The 22,141-nt window shown below is 40.9% G+C and overlaps 1 protein-coding gene across 1 annotated transcript in view; it reads right to left on the reverse strand.

The window, feature by feature from the left end:
- The window catches only part of LOC119647077, a 160,654-nt gene that overhangs the window by 114,523 nt on the left and 23,990 nt on the right, over positions 1 to 22,141 (reverse strand). The window contains exon 2 of the mRNA XM_038047834.1: positions 14,257 to 14,281. The gene's annotated coding sequence lies outside the window, so the exon portion shown is untranslated. The remainder of the gene's footprint in view (positions 1 to 14,256; positions 14,282 to 22,141) is intronic.

Raw genomic sequence — 22,141 nt, forward strand, 5'->3', positions numbered from 1 at the left:
TTTGCCAAAGACGATGCTGAACTCACTCGAAGAAGGAGGAACAACGGATCACTACAATTTGAATGGTCATGTAACACCGAGACGTCTCAGGGAATAGGTGAAGCCTAGTATTCGCAAAGTATTTCCTGCTTGTCGTAAAATGTAACGAAATGTAACGAATACGGGCTAGCAATTTGCAGATTTCGAAATCCTCTTGCTATGAAAATAGCATCCATATCTAGGATAAGGGTGGACCTATTGATAACGACCTTTGGCTATCGTATCAAGAAATGGTTTTCGGAATGTGTATCGAAGGCTCCCGAAGTTTTCATTTTTCCAATTTGAGGTAGAGTTTCAGCGTTACAAGGTGGACATTCTGAGGTAAGTAAGGTTAGTTGCTGGAATTCTGAACAGCACCCCCGTGAATCTAGTATTGGATTGATGCTTACGACAACCACAAGCCGCTCATATTCTTGACTGCGAGATTCCGCTCCAGAATGAGGAACATTTCAATGGTACAATGTTATGCGCCAACGAAGTTTTCCGTTATAGAGGAGAAGGGAGTTTTCAATATGCAATTGACTGCAGTCTAGGAGCGGCCTTCAAAAGGTAACATTGTGATTGTGGTGGACGATCTGATTGCAAAGGTGGGCTCTGAGACCATAACGAGAAAGGTGGGAGGTTTGTGGATTTCTGAAGTTTCCACTACCTCAACATTTGTGCCACATTTTTTCGTGCATTGGCGTTGCCGTAAGGTTCGTTTCAACCGAGCCGAGCCGAATAATCAAGTAAACCACATTTCCGTTAACAAGAGATTTGGGAGCTGTCTTCTGGATGGGGGTAACAAGGGAGATGTTGACGTGGGCATCGGAAGGGATCGTTATCTAACAGCTGTTTGCATTCGCTTGCGCGTTGCACCTGTCGTTTCTCGCAGGGCTCTTGAGTTTTGACACCTCCCCTTCAATGCCGAATACTTATATGATCCAGTTGTCGTTTAGCAGTGGGAGAGCTATTCTACTGATCGGACGGCTGCTGCTTGAATTGTAGGTACCACCAGATATGCGGAACTATGAAGCGGATCGATGAAGAGACTAAAGGTCCTATTGTGAGTGGCGATGTGAGCATGATGTGCTGGAGAAACTGTATTATTGCGCTGGTCAGGGAAGCAGAAACTGTCGCAAATAGTAAATGATTTCAGAACCGTATAGTGAACCACAAAAGAACTTCTAGGTGATCATAAATCTTTTGATGGCCCTGTGAAGAACGTTAACGTTCGACTTCTCATTCATGATAATGAACAGTTGAATAGGTGGAAGGAGGAGGAGTTCATCATTGTTTTCAACCGTATCACATCCGAGATCTTTTCCAGAGAGTGGAGGGAGGAGATTCCGAAAGAAGCCACCGATCTTGAGTGAGACAATTGGACTGATATCTGCGTGCTCCCTGCCGTCGCAAAGGTAATAGTATATAATTGATTAGACAATTTGATCGACAGAAAGTACGCAGGTTTGTGCTCTAAATCCCCCTCCATTGACGACATGAACTACCTGAGGTTAATTTTTGAATAGCATTGCGGAGTTCAGATCTTCACAGCAAACGTTCTTCGGAAAGGCTTTGGTTGCTCTACACAGGAGGACAGTCCAAAAGAACTAATAATTATTATCAGGGCGACATATGAAGGTGTCAAATGCCTCGTGTTGTGTCGAAGCAAAATCTCAGGAATGCGAGGTCCAAAGCGGGGACCTAACGTCAACGTAATCATTTCTTGTTGTTAACGTCACCGTCATTCATGCTACCTTGTTTGGAGGTCGTGGAGAGGTTCAATGGACATAGCCAAATGGCTCTGGGTTTGGAAAGAGAGGCAACTAGAAGAACTTAGGATAAACACCAACAAAACTAAAGTTCTCGGTCTGCCTGGAACTCGCACTCTCTCTATCTATATTAATGGGCAGAACAATAATTGTGTTGTTCAATTTGTTTGCCTGGAAAGTTTCGCTTCTGTCGACAGCGGAAACCAACTTTATGTCATTCGACACATTGACAGGGCTGCACCCACCTTGATTGCTTTGTCTAAAATCTGAAAATGCATGCCAAGATAAAGTTGAAACTTTTCTATGCTAATCTTCTGTGTGTGTTGTTATACGGCAGCAGCACATGAAGAGTGACCACCACTGTTACCCGAAGGTCGTCAAGCCTTCGTAAACAGTTGTCTGCGTCGTGTTATTGGGGTACTCTGGAAGAAAGTACTTCGTTGACAGTCGAAGTGGCCGTGGGTAGATCACATATTGAGAGAGGTTGGCAACTGCATTGCTGACTATGTTAGTGCAGTGGAACTATTCCAGGATGAGCGAAGACTGGGTAGCTCCAAAAAAAGCTTAGCACAGAACAGTGAAATTGTGGTGCAAGCTTCTGGGGAAGTCTTGGGTTGAGCTGGAGCACCGCAAACCGTGAGCGGTTGCATGTAGGCTTGGTTGACATGCTGTGTTCCATTTAGGTGTAACTGGCGATCGTATTCGCCAGCCTTGATCAACTTTCTTTTTCTGAAGCATTACTATCATCCACGGTTAAGGTTTCTACGGACGACTGCTACTATAGGAAATTCCTTGCAAAATTTATAGGTTGATTTGTTGGCGAGGGTAAACAACCACCAGTTCTTTCCGTTTCTGTTGATTTACCAAATGTTATTTGATAGCTTTCGTTGGAACAGAAGGGGAGATAGATAATATTTGATATGATATAATTGGATTGAATAGGGAATTTTTTGGTTTCACCAACCGCTGATCGCTGCCAACGGTAATGTTTGGAAATTGGAGTTCCTATAAACTGTTGTAACCGTTTTTGGTGGGCGTTATTTTACTTTATATTAGGCATGGTGTTTGTCGGGTTACCCCATCTAATTTGGTAAATTATTACTTTTTTTAAAATTTAACTTCTATCTGCGGGTACCAACGCGTATATGGGGGTGAGCACAGAGCATCTGTTCATTGGGACTTTAGCTGCGTATTGGATTTTTGCAGATTATTTCGTCAAGAATAATTTCCAAAATTATTGCCCCAAAAAAGTAATACAACCGATGATGAATAACTCAGTCGAATAAATCCTAATTTTAACTTGGGACCTTAAAATATTGAGATTTCAATTGATTTACTTCTTGCGCTAGTTACTTTCAAATGTTTGTTAATCTTGCCTGTGCGTCTAGACATTTTTTAACAACCGCAGTATTATGATCAGATCAGTTCATTTTTATAAATGCAGGGCCAACACCTGTTTTGCTATTTTTAATTACATGATTGACTTTCTGTGCTAGTTTCAATCAAAACCACAATTAGATTCCAGACTTCATCTATTTTCAACACTCTAAGCTGTATTAAAAGAGTGTTAAGTTCTCTAGAATGTTCCATTAATCTACAATTGAAAACCATTTCCGCTGTGAAGGCATATTAGTTAAAGATACTAATTTCCTAAAAAAAAAGCGTAGTCTTCTTCTCAAAAATTCATAGGAGATATAAAAGCATGTATGTACTTGGAAGAACCCATGAATAAATCTTAATCACAACATACATTAGAAGCATCATTCAGTGCAAGATTTTTTTATGAATGAACATTCTTCGCTTTCTGGGTGGTACACACCTACTGATACCTCCAAATGCTCGTCCATTAAATCCCATAATGATGATAATGTTCAAACAATAGGTTTTCGTGTAATCAAGTAATTCGTTTATATGGTTTCATTACGGGAGCCCCAATTAACAATCTCCCATAATTACCTTCCTAAATAGAATTAGTACTAAGCAAACTATTATCCTTATCCGTAGAGGCTACTGGCATTAAACTGAAACGGCTCAAAGCAAGGTCTAAAAAAATTGGCAACTTCAACTTTTAGAAAAAATTAGCAAAAATCAACCTCATTCGCTTGCCTTGAATGAGAAGCTGAAACAAAGTTAAATTTAATTGGAGCATTTAGTTAATGTTGTAGCCAAATGAGTAATTTACCTTCCAAAGTAGCTAAATCTTGAGCATTGATTATTTTTTCAATGTTATTTACAATTATTAGAGTTGAGGATGATAGTAGTCAGTCAGGTGAGATGCACATTAGGTTCTCAATTCTTGAGAAAAACTATTGTAATTTTCACAAGTTCTTGAGAAGTCTTGAGAACATTCAAGATTAAATGGAGATGATTACCATCTTTACGTTCTCTTACTGTTTATTTGATTAATTTTTTTTGCACGAATTGATTCACCCTCCGCTCTTGGGAATAAATTTTGACTGTTTCGTGTTACGTGCAACTTAGCATAAATGGAATTACGTGTCCCGTTGAGTCTTATGGTGTAAGTTTCCACTTTGCTTCACTCTGAAGAAAGTGCGTCAATTGATAAAAGCAAGCTGAGGTTTTTCATTGCCTGTATTAGGTCCTAAGGACAAGGACAACATTTATCATTGAGGCTTACTGAAAGCAAATACTCGCCAAAGTGAGACATCACTTACCAAAGGATTAAATTCCCGATTCGAATCGAATATGCACTAACGAACTTAACTAAAGATATAATTGGTAACCCCTTTAAGGGAAGAAACTCATTGTGGCGATCGTAGCCACAGTGCGGTATCTCAAATATTTTCAGACAGTTTAGGGAAGTAAAATCAATTTGACTATTGTAGTGTCCGCGTCTGAACGGCGGGTGGAGTTCTTTCTACACCTTCTGCAAAGACGGTCAAAAAAAAAGAGAATTCATCCGCTAATAAATAATATTCTGCCTTTTTCTTCCATTTTTAACACCGCTTACCTCTCCTAATATACTTCTCACAATTTTTCCCTCCTCGACATTTATTTAAATCAATCATAGAAATTTTTAAAACAAAAATTACTCATTTAATTTCATCTATCAATCATCATCATTGGCGCAACAACTGGTATCCGGTCTAGGCCTGCTTTAATAAGGAACTCCAGACATCCCGGTTTTGCGTCGAGGTCCACCAACTCCATATCCCTAAAAGCTGTCTGGCGTCCTGGCCTACGCCATCGCTCCATCTTAGGCAGGGTCTGCCTCGTCTTCTTTTTCTACCATAGATATTGCCCTTATAGACTTTCCGGGTGGGATCATCCTCATCCATACGGATTAAGGGACCCGCCCACCGTAACCTGTTGAGCCGGATTTTATCCACAACCGGACGGTCATGGTATCGCTCAGACATTTAGTCGTTATGTAGGCTACGGAATCGTCCATCCTCATGTAAGGGGCGAAAAATTCTTCGGAGGATTCTCCTCTCGAACGCGGCCAAGAGTTCGCAATTTTTCTTGCTAAGAACCCAAGTTTCCGAGGAATACATGAGGACTGGCAAGATCATAGTCTTGTATAATAAGAGCTTTGACCCTATGGTGAGACGTTTCGAGCGGAGCTGCTTTTGTAAGCTGAAATAGGCTCTGTTGGCTGACAACAACCGTGCGCGGATTTCATCATCGTAACTGTTATTGGTTGTGATTTTCGACCCTAGAAAGGAGAAATTGTCAACGGTCTCAAAGTTGTATTCTCCTATCCTTATTCTTCCTGTTTGACCAGTGCGGTTTGATGTTGTTGGTTGATTCGTCTTCCGTGCTGACGTTGCCACCTTATATTTTGTCTTGCCTTCATTGATGTGCAACCCAAGATCTCGCACCAATCGCCGCCTGTTCGATCTGGATGAAGGCAGTTTGTACGTATCGGGTTGTTCTTCTCATGATGTCGATATCGTCAGCATAGGCCAGTAGTTGGGTGGACTTAAAGAGGATTGTACCTCTTGCATTTACTTCAGCATCACGGATCACTTTCTCGAGGGCCAGGCTAAAGAGGACGCATGATAGGGCATCCCTTTGTCGTAGACCGTTGTTGATGTCGAATGGTCTCGCGAGTGATCCTGCTGCTTTTCTCTGGCCTCGCACATTGGTCAGAGTCAGCCTAGTCTATCAATACCTCTCACTAAAAACATTTATGAATTTATATGCAAATTGTCAATCTATATATAATGACAAGGTGAATATTGCTTAACCGGTCAAAAGAGAAGATCGACCTTGGTTCCTTTGTTTGGAATGCGGGCCTAGCGGCTGTTCTGGTGGAGGCGAGTTGGAATGCATTTTTGCTGCATAGACTAGCGGAACAGGAGACCGGCTGATGAATTTACAGCTGACGAGCTTCATTCGTGCATTAACTCTCGAAAAGAAAAGTACATCAATAACGAAGCCCTTTGTAACATCTGCTTTAGAATAGAGGATTTCAAGTGCCAGTGATTGCTAACAGAGTTGATCTGAGGGAAACATGGAAAGAAATTACGTGCGTCATGATTTCGGATGTTAACATTGATCTTTTCTTAACTCTTCCTGGTGGCGGGAAGAGCTCAGTGCGCGGAAGTAAGAGCGAAAGATTCGCTTGATTTTCCGCACTCGTGATTGTGCAGCTGGCCAAGGTGGCCTTCGCCTTCTTGACGTTGCTCGGCTGTTCCGTGTATGGGGCGGTCCGCCCTCGCTCCGTCCAGGATCAGTACAGCCACAGAAGTAATCATCGGCACGGAACGACTAGCGACGAACAGTTCAGTTCTTCTAACCCCATCCAACGGTGTTGGTAGCTGGGTTGCTTTGATTCCACTAAGGCTCAGAATTACACCCCTTTGTCCGAAAAGACATTGGAAGTTTATTATGAACCGGATTTACGTTAATTCCCGGTTAACGAGCCGCCGATCCAGATGAAAATATCCCAGGCGGAAGAATTAACACACGTTAGTGTGTAGATGTTTATTGTAGTCAACATAAAAGTTCAAAGTAAGCACCCCCACCAATATCCAACAATTTCTTTTTTGAAAGAAAAACACGGAATTTTAAGAAAGTAGAAAGTTGAGGTTTGAGGTTGGTTGAGGGGTTGCGAAATTTTTGTTAGAATTCTTTTACAACGTAATATACATATTATTATTTTCTTTGTTTTTATTTTATTACTTTTATTTAAAATTTTTATTGCAAATTATTTCGGATCCTTTTTTTACAGGATTTATTTTACTAATTACTATTTGATTAATTTTTTTTTTTTCCTGAGTTATCACAATCTCGGCAGATGCCGGATTTTGCCTAATACTAGCATTAAGTGCCAATAATATACGCTCCATGACTGTCGTCAAAAACTTTATTAGTTTCGGATGAATGCGATACAGATGTAGGATATCGATTAGCCAGTTATGCGGAACGCTATCAAAAGCCTTGGCATAATCGATATAGCAACTAAAGAGGATTCTTTGGCCTCTAGTTGCTTGTCCTACAACTACCAAATCGATAATGAGTTGCTCTTTGCAACCCCTTGGCCCAACTCGGCAGCCCTTCTGCTCTTCGGACAGAATGTTGTTAGTCTCGAGGTGGGCATTGACCCTTCCACTAACAATGGACGTGATGAATTTGTAGAGGGTTGGTAAGCAAGTAATCGGTTTTGTGTCTGCGCGGTACTGCACTGTGTCCTAAGGTAGGTAATGCCCGCAGTGAGGAAGGATGGAAATTCCTCCGCCCGACTCATGACCTCATTTATATTGCGTGCCAACCGACTGTGTACGCTGGTAAATTTCTTATACCTGAAATTCTGCACCCAATCCAGACCTGGACCCCTCCAGTTCTTCGAGCTGTTTATGGCTCGTCGAACTTCCTCTTCGGTAACATCCGCAAAATTCATGCCAGGCGTATTGACATGACGGGTGTCTTCGGCGGTGATCCACTCAGCATGCTGGGCGAGTAACCCGCAAAGTCCACCCAAATATTCTTTCGCTTCCGTACTGTATCGTCTGGACGATTTGTTGGGATTCGTTGAGAGATCTGAAAAAGCTTCGCTGGTTCCTCGCGTATGTTGCATTCTGGACACGTCTGGAATAACTTTCGCCATACCGTCGTAACCGACTGCATATGACAGAAAGTTTCTACTTTAGTGTGTCCAGAATTTCAACTACGGGTGTCTCACTGGGGATGGCATAGTTCCGGTAAACTCTCTGAACTTTATTTCTCACTCGTCTGCTAGCATTGCCAGTGCTGATCTGAATCAGTCTAGCAATGTCCTGCCTTAGTGAGTCCCGCCGAAGTTTCAGACGAATTTTCCATGGTGGATCTCTTTGGTCACTCAAACCAATAACACGAAAGCGAATCTTCTGACCGTGCAGTCTGATAGCCGCAACTACATCACAATACACAAGTGATTCTAGTTGCAGCAGCGACATATCAGCACACAGCCGAGATGCAATCTCATCACTGATTTGAGATAGAATTCGCGGAGTTGCTGGAGATGCATAGAGCCTGGGAGTACCTGGTCTATGCAAAGGATCCATTTCCAAGAATTCTATACACACTCTTCGGAATTCACCCCGAACCTCAGCGGAAACCTCAGCTGGACGGTGGAGAAGAGTGCTTCGGCGAGTACTGAAGAGTGATAGAAGCGCTCAAATGACCCCGGCCACACATTCCCGAGCCTGGCTAGCACAGAGGCGTGCAAGCAACTGTCGAGAGAGCGTTTGATGGAACTTCATTATTTGCGGGTAGACCTTTACGATCAACGTAGCCAATTTCTTTTAGGTATTGGGATAGCTCTTCACTCTAGGTCGTCTTTGGTCACTCATGATGATGGTCTGATCATTTCAAAAAAGATTAGTCATTACAAATAAACGTCTTGATATCACGGAAGGAGGGAACCTCAGGGGTTGTGCCTCAATAAACATCTGAGGTAGAAAAAACTGGGATCGGAACTGTGATCTGTCGTGGATTGAAGCACTGAAAGGACCCAACTCCCACATTCCCGAGCCCGGCTAGACCAGGGGCGTGTAAGCACGTGTCCACCGAGCGCTCCGATGACATCACCTTAGTAGGTGTGTGATCACATCACTTTTCAAGAAAAATGATATTACGAAGTAATATTACAGGCATTTCAATAACCATATTCATATACGTGATGTTGTATCACCAACATCACATATTACTCTCGGCAGCCTATACTATCAAATACTACTTATCACTAGAATGATCCATATTTCCCTGCATTTTATCACATTTGCAGCGCAATGAAAGAAGAATGAACTTTCTTACATGTGAAAGAGGAAAAGAAAAAAATTCCCATGTATATAATAAGACATTCTTATATATAAGGAACAGAGAATAAGCAGTCGCCCAAATTTGATTAATAAAAGTTAGGTGTAAGTAAGTAAGTACCAGACCATTTTTTCAGGTTACGGCGAGTCAAGAGAAAAGTGAATAGCAAAACTAACAGATTCGTAAACAATAGTCGGCCACGGCATTCGGCAACGTCACTAGTGCAGTTTATTATATCGAACGGTACATAAGAGTGATGTCATACATCGGCACAGGCATAACAAAATATTGCTTATCAAAGAGTAATATCATCATCACTTTCCTATTTGGCGGCGAGAAATGATTTTGTGTTGTTAAGTGATGTGATGTTTGGTGATATTTTGATGTTAAGTGATGCTTCAAATTCATATCTACAAATTTGACAGCTGTCAGAAGGATATGGATTAAAAGGAATTTCATCATCATCAACGGCGCAACAACCGGTATCCGGTCTAGGCCTGCCTTAATAAGGAACTTGGATGACCGCAAAGTGAAGTTGATCGAAATAGCCGATGCTCTGAAGATATCAAAGGAATATGTTTAGGTATGCGAAAGCTCTGTTCAAAGCGGGTGCCGCGCAAGCTCACAATCGACCAAAAACAACAACGAGTTGCCGAGCAGTGATTGAAGCTCTGCCTCCATAAAAAACCCAAATTTATGTGTCGATATGTGACAATGAACGAAACATCCATTATTTCACTCCGCTCCTTTCCATGCCATAATCCACCAATAGTTCACCGTGCCCCTCAGTGCTGAAAGATTTACCAAAGAAAAAGAGTATATAATCGATATTGGAGTGACGAACGGCTTCCAACAGTCGATCATTGAGAAACTCATGTGGAAAAAGACGAAATGGCAAGAAATAAGGACAAAGACATTGCTCGTTTATAACTCGGAAGGGAAAAGAAGAATAGGGGTCACATACTCTGCGGCTTTGTCGGAACTGATAAAAACGATGAAACTCAAAAACAGGCTGAGAACCTCCAAGGACCGCAGATTAAAACATGATTCCAGTGGGATATACAAAGTAACATTTCTAGATTGTGAGAAGTGCTACATAGGACAAATTAAAATACTGGTTTGGGTATCCTGGGCACAGCATGAGAGAGAAGCGGAAACGACCAGGAGAGAGGAAAAGAAGAGCAAAACGCTGAAATCAATGACACCACGGCACATGATTGAAGACAGACATATCATCACATGGGACAACGTAGAAGTCATCAAGGAATGCGGACAGAGGAAGCTGGACGCGCTAGAGAGCTTGGTGATCCTAAGGGAACAGATTGAACCACGGTACGCGCAACGTGCAATCGGAACTGCTGAGAAAGGTGACAACGGTGACCCCGGGCAACATTAGTGTCTCCAGGATCTCTAATTAAGTGATGGGGTAGCAATTATAAGATCCAAATGTTAAAACTTAATATTTATAGGGTAGATTAGAAATTTTAATCTTATTTGATTAGGTACTGAAGAACTTGTGCTCAAAATACATGTATAATTTATTCCGTTTCAGGAAAAAATCAATTGCTTTTTATTTTATTTAAATTATTTTAGAAACTGTGGACAAAAGTGACAAAATTGATATTATTGGAGCCCTTGAAGGATAAAATCACGGAAAAACGAAATCACGAAAAAAGTGCTGTTTTATCAAGACAATGCATCTTGTGACAAATAAATGAAAACGTTAGCATAAATTGGGCTCCGAATTGCTTTTTCATCCACTCTATTCTCCAGATCTGTCCCCCGGGAATTTTTTCCTGTTCTCAGATCTCAAGAGAATGCTCGCTGGAAGGAAATTTAGTGCCAATGAAGAGATGGTCGCCGAAACTGAGGCTCTTTAGCAGCGTATTGTATGACCGCGTTTTACCACACTCGAAGGCAACCATATTGAATAATAAAATCAAATTTTATCAACATTTTTTTTTTCATATGTTAGACTAGCGAGCCCTGTTCAGCTCACTTGCTAGAATTTGTGAATCACTCGTAATGGAAAGGCTGATAAATGGTGGATGATATATAATATGGGTGTCAAAAGCCGCTATGTCGGGCATGGCGCATCAATAATACTTACACGGTATCACTGTCAATTCCTGGCAATGTGCTTCAACTCCCGTCATGATTTTCCGAGAAGTTTGTATTTTCCCTCCACTGTTCTATACCATATACTTCTAGGGCAACCGAATTCTTTCATGGTGAGCGAATTCGCAAGAATCAAACAGCCGAATTGGCTACTTAGCATGGTTGTCTTTAATAATAATAATCGTTGGCGCAACAACCCAATTGAATATGAACCTTTAAGGTGTTAGAGCAGTTCATTCAAGACCGTAATGGTTCACTACAAGATTTCTTTACCCTATAGGAGGTAATGTGGTTAGCAATGCGCTTGCCCGAAATTATTGTCCTGATTCGACTCAGGTACTCATTTACAGCTGAGTCGACTGGTATCTAACGTCAAATCACGATACAAATTCTACTGCCGCCAGTAAGATTTGAACCGCTCCCTTCCGCACGACAGCCTTTTGCTCCAGCCACTCAGTTACCCGGACATTGTTGTCTTTAGGCGCGAATAGATGTGAAGGAATCTGAAGGGATAAAGGTAAATTTCCATTGTCCGTCAAAAAGGGAGTATAAGAATCTTAGTAGGGTTTTTAAAGAGGCACTAGCTCCTAAACTTTTCTTGGAGAAAATTGTAAGATTGGTCAGTAAGGGAAGAACTAGAGATGACCATGCATTTCATATGCAACTGTTCGTTGTTCTTAGACTTGAACCCAAAATATCTCAAAATGTGCGCACTCTACAGTGGGCCCATTATGCCACCTACAATTATTTGCTTAAATTAAGGAGATATCAGCGAGTTGAGATGAGAGTAAGAAATTCAAATAGTCATAGTTGACACACATGAAGCGAACGGGCGAAAGAAAACACCTTTGGTTTAATGATCTAGAAGCAGATGTCGGGAAACTCTCTCAATCTTGCTGAACTTACTAGCTTAGCGGTATGGAAGCACGTGATAAGCATGAGGTTGACAGATCTACCCGATCATATCTATTGAATGTCCGATTGTGAAACTTTTCTCTACCTCCTATGCACCCTCGGAGGCTTAAGCCGATTATAGATACCAACAATTAAGGTGATAGATTCTGCAGTGGAAGGACCAAGCCTGGTCGAACGCGGGCTATGAGAAGTAAAAGTATCGCAGCTATTGTTGGGTTATTTCCACAGACGCCAGCATTCTAAACAGACATTTATCCATACTATTATAAGAAAAAATGGAGGAATAAGAGTATAAGTACAAAATAAAAGATTTGGGCAAAACTAACAACATGACATACCCAATTCTTGAATTATTATTGAAATTAATCGAATTTGTTAGATTGTAATGGTCATGGAGCAATGGAAAAATTATGCCTAAAATATATACATGTGTACATCTATATTTAAATAAATCTAATAAATGTGTCAAATACGTAAAGTATTCCATCCTATTATTGTATCACATGTAATCCTCTAATAGGCTCCCATTATCTTTAAAGATTCAATCTATTTATCTCCATGGATAATATATAATAATATTTCACTGGAGAAAAGAAGAAATCATTACGATCAATAGATGCTGTGGAAGTGATTAGCAGCATCTTATTCTGCAAGGTAATCATTACTCTAAGTGTTGCGGCAGGTGTAAGGCATTCGTAGGTTCTGCAGTTATTGTAGCCTCCACAGTTGTAAGAGATGAGCATCTTTTAGATTTACTGCCGTTGCTGGCGTTTATTATACTTAAGTAAGTGCTAAGCAGAATGTAACGAAGATGCTTACAATTGCTATTTAGAAAAGTTAAATGAAAATTAGAATAAATGGAAGTGCTAATATTCTCTTATGTTTATGGTATTGTTGGCACTAAGGAAATTGACGGAACAAAAGGTTAACTGTTCTGGGTAAGAACCACTGTGGAGGGCCGTTGGAAATTCTTGTTTTATGAATGTATCCTTAATTCAATTTTGTTTATGATAGTGTAAGCAAAGATTAAAGGGAGATTGGGCGACCATTGTTAGCTTTGAAAATTGAAATAATAATTCCGGCATATCCGGGATGGCGTTTTGAAAAAGTTAATTAAGGTTTTGTTTGTAAAACAAAACCTTATTAAAATCGGTTTACTGTCTGTCTGTCTGTCCGTCTGTCTGTCTGTCTGTCTGTCTGTCTGTCTGTCCGTCACACGCATTTTTCTCGGAGATGGTTATAGCGATTGACACCAAATTTGGTAGAAAGGTGGGAACAGTGAACGCTCACGCATACAGTGAATTACATCCTGTTACGTCGAATTTAAGGGGAGGTCCCCATACATGCAAAAGGGGGGTGTAAAATTTTTTTTCATCAAATATAGTCATGTGGGGTATCAAATTAAAGGTCTCGGTTAGTACTTTTCGAAGCCGGTATTAATTTTGACTTTTGTTGAAAAGGTGGGGAGTGCGGGGGGTTGAAAGTGGTCATTTTTTTAACGAACGCATTCTCAGGAACTACCCAACCGAAAAATCTGGAAAAAATCAGGGGGCTGCCACTATATGGTGCCTAGGCTCCGAAATACCTTTCATAACGATACCTGCTCAAATAAAGTTAATAATAGTATATTACTATAATTTTTAGTAATTGACAGGAAAACCCCCCTTAAGTTCACCCTAGGATCACAAAATTTTGCAACAATGTAGGCTATAGTATAGATCATGATTCTGCCAAATTTGGTGAAAATCGCACTATCACTATCAAAGTTATACTAGTTCAAATCTGTCGCTCCTCTGCAAATTCGAGACTATGAATGTCAACATCACTTGAAAGTGGTTATTTCACATAATATATGCATATTTTACTTGCTACATGCTAATGGGACAAATGCACACCAAAATCTCTTTATAAAAGAAATACACAAAACCTTTCATACCTGAAGCGTCTAGCTTCCGGTTTCCCGACTTGTTTTTAAGTTAATTACATGATGCAGCTGAACTCTTCCTATTTTAACTAAATTCGAAAAAGTATTCTAGAATACAAATTAAAATTATTTCCTGATTTTTTTAAAAGTTTTTAAGATTCGTTAAGTTTAAAATAGTTTTGAATAATCTGAAAGAAATATGGTTATGTGACAGCAGTCAGCTACTTTATACCGTCCAGAACATACCTTTATTACAGAATTGATGCTGAATCTGAAAAGAAAAGAAAGATCCAACATGAGTAATGTAAAAGTAAGTTGAAAACCGGAAGCTGAATAATACGAATATGAAAGTTTTGTACACATATCAAGAACGGAATTGTCGGAAGTTTGGCCAAACGAGCATTTTTCCGGACGAGACCGTAAGTCGTCTCTTTCCTTTTTGAAAAACTTGGGTGCGGATCAAAAAATGGAAAGAAATTGCTCTCTTGCTGGTTCGAAACGACATGAACCCCAAATCCTTAAACAGCCAAGGTTAGGCCTGAACAATGCGGGCATTGCCATTATTATAATTGGCGCTAATGTTGTATTTGCGAATGTTTATGAGGGCGCAATCAATATCCAAGATCCACTTTGGTCACTCTGTTCCCAAGCAGAGGTGTAGCAATAATCGCACCTCGTTTGTTGCTCTTTGCCAACCAGAAACGTAGGGTTATACCTCACGTTCAAAAAATTAGCGAATATTGACCGTGCAGGTATGATCGTAGTTAAGCTTACCAGAAGTCAGGAATGACATCTGCTTGCATGCCACTGCCGCAGATTTGGCCGCAGGAATCTAAAAAACGAAACCATGGAAACGTTATTGAACAAAATTGGAGGATCAGAAAATTTCGTTCATTTTGCGTTCAATATTTTTTATTGAATCACCACAGATACTATATTTCGGGAACCATTTATTCACCAATGCGAAATAGAATACATTCTGAAGTATTGATCTTGAATGATCGCATCGGGAAACCATACGAATCTATTGTTGGTGAATTCAATTCAGGTATGTTTCCCTGTCACACACAACCAATAACAGCTACGATAATGAAATCCGCACACGGTTGTTTGCCAACAGAGCCTATTTCAGCTTACAAAAACTGTTTCGCTCGAAACGTCTCAACATATGGTCAAAGCTCATACTGTACAAGACTATGATCTTGCCAGTCCTCATGTATTCCCCGAAGACTTGGGTTCTTAGCAAGAAGAATTGCGAACTCTTGGCCGCGTTCGGGAGAAGAATCCTCCGAAGAATTTTTGGCACACTACATGAGGATGTACGATTCCGTAGCCTACATAACGACGAAATCTATGAGCGATACCATGACCGTCATTTTGTGAATAAAATCCGGCTGAATAGGTTACGGTGGGCGCGTCACTTAATCCGTGCGGGTGAGGATGATTCAGCCCGGAAATTCTATAAGGGCAATATCTATGGTAGAAAAAGCAGACGAGGCAGACCCTGCCTGATATAGAGCGATGGCGTAGATCAGGACGCCAGACAGCTTTCAGGGAAATCAAATTAGTGGACTTCGGCGAAAAACCGGGGTGTCTGGAGTTCCTTATTAAGGCAGACCTAGACCGGATACCGGTTGTTGCGCCATGGATGATGATGATATTTCCCTGTATCTTAAATGGACTGTAACTAGCATGACATTGTTTCCATCGTTGGTGGGGTATTTATTTTTCGGAAATGCCAATATTTCAGGAGCAACTTATTCGATTGAACAGTGCTGGTCACATTAAGAACTTAGAAACACCCAAATTTTTTTACCGAGAATTCAAAGCATATGATTTGTTTCGTCCGGGGCTGATCAAGATTTTGCCGATGGTTCTCCTGTGAGTTTTGATACCTACTGGGCGACCATAACGTGGTAGTCCAAAATACATAACTGATCGAATTAAGGCAGTTTAGTGAAAGTTATTCGCAGCAGGCTGGTGTTGACTCTTTACTTGATACCGCTTTGATCAGTTTCCCGTCTCTTTCTAGGGTACGGTGACCACCAAACATCAATTTCTTGATATAGGCTGTAACTCACTGTATGCGTGAGCGTTACAGTTACAATTTGGTGTCAATCGCTGCTACAGTCTCCGAGAACAATGCATGTGACGGACCAACAGACAGACGGTAATTCCAAGCCAAACAAACCTTTGAGTGAAGCTTCGTCCTACAGGCCGATATGCCTTCCAAATGATACTGGCAAACTATTCGAGCGAGTAATCTGTAACAGATTACTTCCAATTGCCGAAAAGATGGCGGTCTCCCCGAGAATCAGTTCGGTTTTCGAAAGAGGAGGTCTACAACAGAGACAGTTGTCCTAGTAGCTAACACAGCTAAGATCGCACTTGACGAGGACAAATGTTGTGCAGTGATCACATTCGATGTGAAGAACGCCTTCAATGCCGCTAGATGGGGCAAGATACTTGAGTCCCTAATCAACTTAAGCGTGGCGAAGAACCTGGTGCGTACCGTTGCCGACTTCCTAATTGATAGTTCTGTGCTGCGAATCAGATGAAAAAATGAAATTATACCAAACGACATGCGGAGTTTCACAAGGGTCTGTCCTAGGGCCACTCTTGTCGATTATTATGTATAACGGAGTACTGACGCTAGACCTTCCTACTGGTGTGGCCTCCATTGGTTTCGCGGACGATATTGGAGTGACGGCTGTTGCACGCCTTCTCGATGAAGTCTAGCTTTATGCAAATGAAGCAGTCTATGAAATTAAATCATGGAGAATGCTGGTCTACAGTTCGCAGAACATAAGATGGAAGTAGAACTTATTACCAAACGGAGAAAGTGCACTTCCATGAAGATCAAAGTTGAAACCCAACAATTCATTCCAAGCCTGCACTTAAGTATTTAGGCGTAATGATTGACCAGAGGTTGAACTTCAGATTGCATGTGGAGGGTGCAGCAACCAAGGCATATAACATCGGAGCGCTGGTTGCAAGAATGCTACCAAACACAGGTGGCCTAAGGTCGAGCAGTCGACTCCTTATTTCGAAGGTGGTCAGTTTGATCCTACTGTATGTAGCACCAGTATGGGCAGATGCACTGAAAAATACAGCTAATACGAGAAAGATTGGAGCTGCGCATCGCATAAGTGTACTCCGAACATGTTGAGCTTACAGAACAATGAAGCCGCTTTCGCAATAGCAGGAATGGTCCCGATTGAGATTTTAGCGAAAGAAAGACAACGACTTTACGATCGAACGTATCTCACCGGATAGTCTCTTGCTCGTCGGCGAGAGTTCACACGAACTGAAACTGTCGCGGAATGGCAAGAGAAGTGGGACGAGTCAGAAAAAGGCTGCTGGACTCACAAAATCATATGGGATATCCGGAAATGGATTGAGCGACCCCACGGCGGGGTAGGTTTCGACCTAACTCAATTTTTGAGCGGACACGGAGGTTATCGAGCATATCTGTATCGATTTAAGCATGATGTTTCGCCACGTTTTTTCCATTGCCCAAGATTCGAAGCCCAAAGGGCTACATTATAAGCTACAACCGGGGAGCACTTTAAACACGAAGATATAATGGAACTTATGGTGAAAGCAAAGGGGATATGGACCGAAGTCGAAAAAATGATTGCAGCAATCGGAAAGAAGCTTAGGCAGGAAGAAGTCATCCGAAAGTATGAACGCGAAAGAAACACGAATGTTAACACGAGCCCAGAACAAATTCTTATCCAGCCCCGCGATGCAATACTAAATGGGAGTCCCGCGGGGAGAGTGGAAGAAGGAGGAGGTGGTTTTAATGGGTAAGAGTCCCACATAATCGCGTGGCAGGAGCCTGCGGTGGCTTTCGAAGCTTTCCACCTTCTATAGGCAAAAATAAAAAACAGACAGTAAACCGATTTTAATAAAAATGGGATCAAGTTTGAAAGCGTAAAGGGGGGGGGGGTGAGATAAAGACTATGGAGAAAAGTAGGATAAGACCGCGAGAGAAAAGGCTTGCGGAGAAAACTGAGCCTTGTGAGATTCCAACTGGATTAGTTTAACTGAAGTATGTTGCTGCTGAACTTATGCTTGGGGTTGCTGCCCTTCTTGGAAGTTAAGGACGCGCCTGAAGTGGTGCGGATGGAAGGGAAGCGTCTTTCCAAAGGTGAAGAAAGTAGCAGTGGTTGGGAAACCCATCGAGACCAGGTCCGATATTGATTGTCAAGGTTACCACTGAAGAACTCAACCGCGGAAGGAATAAGAAGAAGAGCGTTGAGCGACTCAAAATATTCTCTACATAGAAAGTGCACAGAGGGCAAGTGGCGAGGAAGCAAATACGAAAAGAAGTATAATAAAAGTAGAGCACATCAGAGGATTGTTGTAAAGGTGGAACAGCAGTGCTCTAACCACTGAGGTGTCCGACCAAATACTAGCCAATATATTATGTTCAAATTGACAATTCATCCCAACAGCAACAGTGTAAATTTCATCCCGTATGCAACTAGCTTTTCGTCTTTTTAGCCAAATTGAGGTAAATCCCCTTTATCCCTCTAAGCGAATTCACGCTTTACTTACAACGATGTTGGGAAGAAAGGATTTAATTCGTGTGGGACTTTCCAACTTAGTGACGATATATCCAATATGTTCATTAAGAGCTTTACTAGAATTCGAAAACTGATCAGCAATTAAAGCAGATTAAAATGTTGACCATGGTTCGGTTGATAACTTATCTATTACGGACCAAGCTTGCAACAGGAAAAAGTTACGAACTCGATCCAGATAAGGTGACTCCGCTGGCTACGGAGCTAGGTATTATATAGGACAACGGTTGTAGATTTATTTTTTCTAGGCATGTTTTTCAACAATTCCTTGCTCCCACATTCTGTTCACTTGTTCAAAACGGAGTCAGGACGTAAGGGTTTACACTAAGCTCAGGGGTAGGACCGTTCAGGTTAAAAAGCTTTCTCACAGCCAATTGTGGATACACTTATATTCACGGGCACAGATACATCTTCCGTGTTAACAGATTGCTCCAATTGCCGATCTGCCTTGACCTGCGGTTCTTTGTCGGATTTAAGTTGAGAAGTTTAATGGCAACAACCTTGTTAATTTTTTCAGTAGCCATTGGGTCTTAATTAAGATGTGTACCGGATTTCGGATACATTCTCTGATCAGATTCAAAGTGGAGCTCATTTTAGGAACTTGCACGCGCGCCTTTACATCGCATGACGCCCCCATTGTAGCCAAGTTACAAAAAAGAAAATGGTTTGTTGAAAAAGTTACTCACTAAAGGGTTATATGCCGCATTAAATATAATTGTTAATTTTCGATATATAAAAAAAAAAAGAAATTCCCCAGCTCACGTTTTCTTAGCTTGAACTGAATAATTAGCTGATTTGGTTTTTACTTTGAAAAGCGTACACAAATGTGCATCCCGAGGAAATTTGTAAAGAAAGCGGCTCACTTTGTGGGATCAAGAAATGTGGGGTCAAAAACAGTTTGATATAATTTAGCCCCATGGACGTACATGAATCTATAAGTGATTAACAAGTGTACATCAAGTAGATCTTGGAGGCGGCTATCTTTTAATTGAACTATTCATGAAAATCGAGTAATTATAAAAAAATTGACCGTTTGAAGGTGGAACATTCTTAGTCTGTTTCGCTTTGTTTCCATTTCTTTTTGGACAGATACTGCGTCCACTATTCAACTGGAGCATAATCATCTTTTTAAAATTACTATATTTCCTCATATTTAGTTCAATTAGCAGCGAATATTCTTTAAATTACCGAAAAAAATTCCAAAATGTATAATAAGAGAAATCTTCAATAACAAATAGATAATTTTTTAATATCTTCAACGTGAGTTCCAAACAATAGCTCGGCAGGTTGTGCTGACATACATTAATCAGCGTGTGTGCATATGGAATATTGAGCGCTGTATCTGCCTATGCGATAATTTCTTTATGTTTTTTTATCCGAAATGAATTCAGATTACTTTTTACGGCTCCGTCTTACAATCGAGAGCTATTCTTCTTTCTGGAAAACACTGAAATTTGAGGTAATTCATTGTAGCAAGCGAACTGGACTTGGCAAAGTTCAACAACAGCAGCCTCTTTCTGGTAAACTCGTAAAAAATTGGTAATCTCAATTCCGATGTAAATTTTTAATGCTGTCTATAGGTAAAATGGATAATACCTAAATATGCTGTAAAAAGCATTCGGCTTTATTCCAGAAATTACATATTTATGTATTTTCATGTAAATTTTCTTTGAATGTGCTGATTTGAGAGAAAAACAATGCCAAAGTGAAAATTATGTATTCGAGATGATTTCACTCAAAGAAAGTCAAAGTAGAATCGTTCGGAATTAGTGCCAGCCAAAGATAAAGCAATTTCTTTTAATCCATAACGATTTGCGGCAAAAAACGCGTCTCTCTGTCCAAATAATGGCCCAGAATCATCTTCATGTCAGAAACTAGGACATGTGTGCAGATCAAATAGTATCTTAACATTTTTCCTGTACCTACTACATGGGATTACTGCTGCAAGTCGCTTTACCATCAAAGCAGCTCTCCATATCCAGGTTGGCTTATTGTACCTTTTCTGATGAGATCAGGAGCAGAACCCTATCTTCTCCGATGACTTTCTCGTATGTTAAGCTGACGACGGTAGCCCCCCCCCCCGCGCATGTAGCTTTTTTTTTTTAAGGTGACGTAGCGCTACGACCTCGTCGTGGTTTTTTTTAACGCAAATCTTTCGAAAGGAACAAAGTATCCATACCCCCGCCTACCTTGCCAACAGGATTGAATCGTTTAGTGTCTGTCTTTCGTTGTGACTTTCATCAACTTTAAGTATTTCTTCATACAAGTTCATTTATTCCTTCTTGTGTAAATTTTCCCTGCCCCCTTGCCTGTGCGAGTAATTTTCACCTCTCTATTCATCAATGTGTGTATTTAATCTTCCTATGTTCACCTTGTCTCCTGGCCAGACCGTCGATCCCTCCATTTCTCTCTTACTTTGTGCATCTTGGACATGGACACCTGTGCTCTTTCTAATTTACATCTGCCTTATTTTTTCCAATTTCCATATCCTCCTGATGTTTGTCATCCGGGTATAAAATTCAATAAATAAATCTCTCGCCAACTCCCAAGTTGCGCGTAACTTTGATAAGTTTAACTTTCAAAAGACCAATTTCGATGGTCTGAATTCAAATCTGGTGACTATCAACAAAGATTTCTTCGCCAATCCCCTCACATGCGACATCCACTTTTACACCGTTCTTAGGCACTCTTCTCCCCTGAGAAACATAAAAAGTTCCTTCTGCAATTTGAAGAAACCAAGCTAATTTCGTCTTGTTTCGAAGCTCTGCGAACCTCTGTAAACTTACGGATAATGAAGTGCAGAAAGGAGTACTTGGCTAGTCTAGGGGCCGCACTGGCATGCAGGGACTTGAAGTAATTGTGATTAATGGAAATTGAGCTTGGTTACCGTGACGAAACTGAGCCAGATCGGAGGGGCTTGTTTTTGGGGGTTTCTGCTCGAAGCGATTTGTCAAACCTAGCGGATTTCTGAGATCTGAGAAAGACTTTTTATTCTGGACAACGAAGCATTCGATACAATAATACAAAACTGATAAATCGATGCCCTTCCTCTGGTGCATTTGCTATTAATTCTATAGGTTCATTTTAACGTTTTACGTATGGTTATGCCTAATTGTCCGGTCCTAATTAGAAAAACTTAATCAACTTTTTCGTCTGTCTGCTATACATCCAATTAAGCGGGAAGGACAATGTCCTTCATCACTGTTGAGTAGTTTGAGTCTTCTCGTCATATCCCCAAACTTTCCCATCTTTCTAGTGTATTTTTGCGTCACAAAACCTTATTAAAATTGGTTCATTGCCTGTCCGTCGGTCTTTTCTGAGTTAATCCCTATGTGTGAGATATTTACCCTCTAGAACCTTTTGAAGTTTCCTCCCTGCCTGTGTAATACCAGTTAGGTATTAGATCACAAAGCGGAGTTAGTTCACTTTAACTAGGTCTCTTTTCTTCTATTTACCATTCGTAATCGCGTTTTCTTAAACTCTTCCGCTTTTTGCAGTTTACACGGGGCGCTGCGATCATCGAGTTGACCACATCCAAATCC

Source organism: Hermetia illucens, chromosome 1 (assembly GCF_905115235.1).
Source record: "Hermetia illucens chromosome 1, iHerIll2.2.curated.20191125, whole genome shotgun sequence".
Lineage (NCBI taxonomy): Eukaryota > Metazoa > Arthropoda > Insecta > Diptera > Stratiomyidae > Hermetia > Hermetia illucens.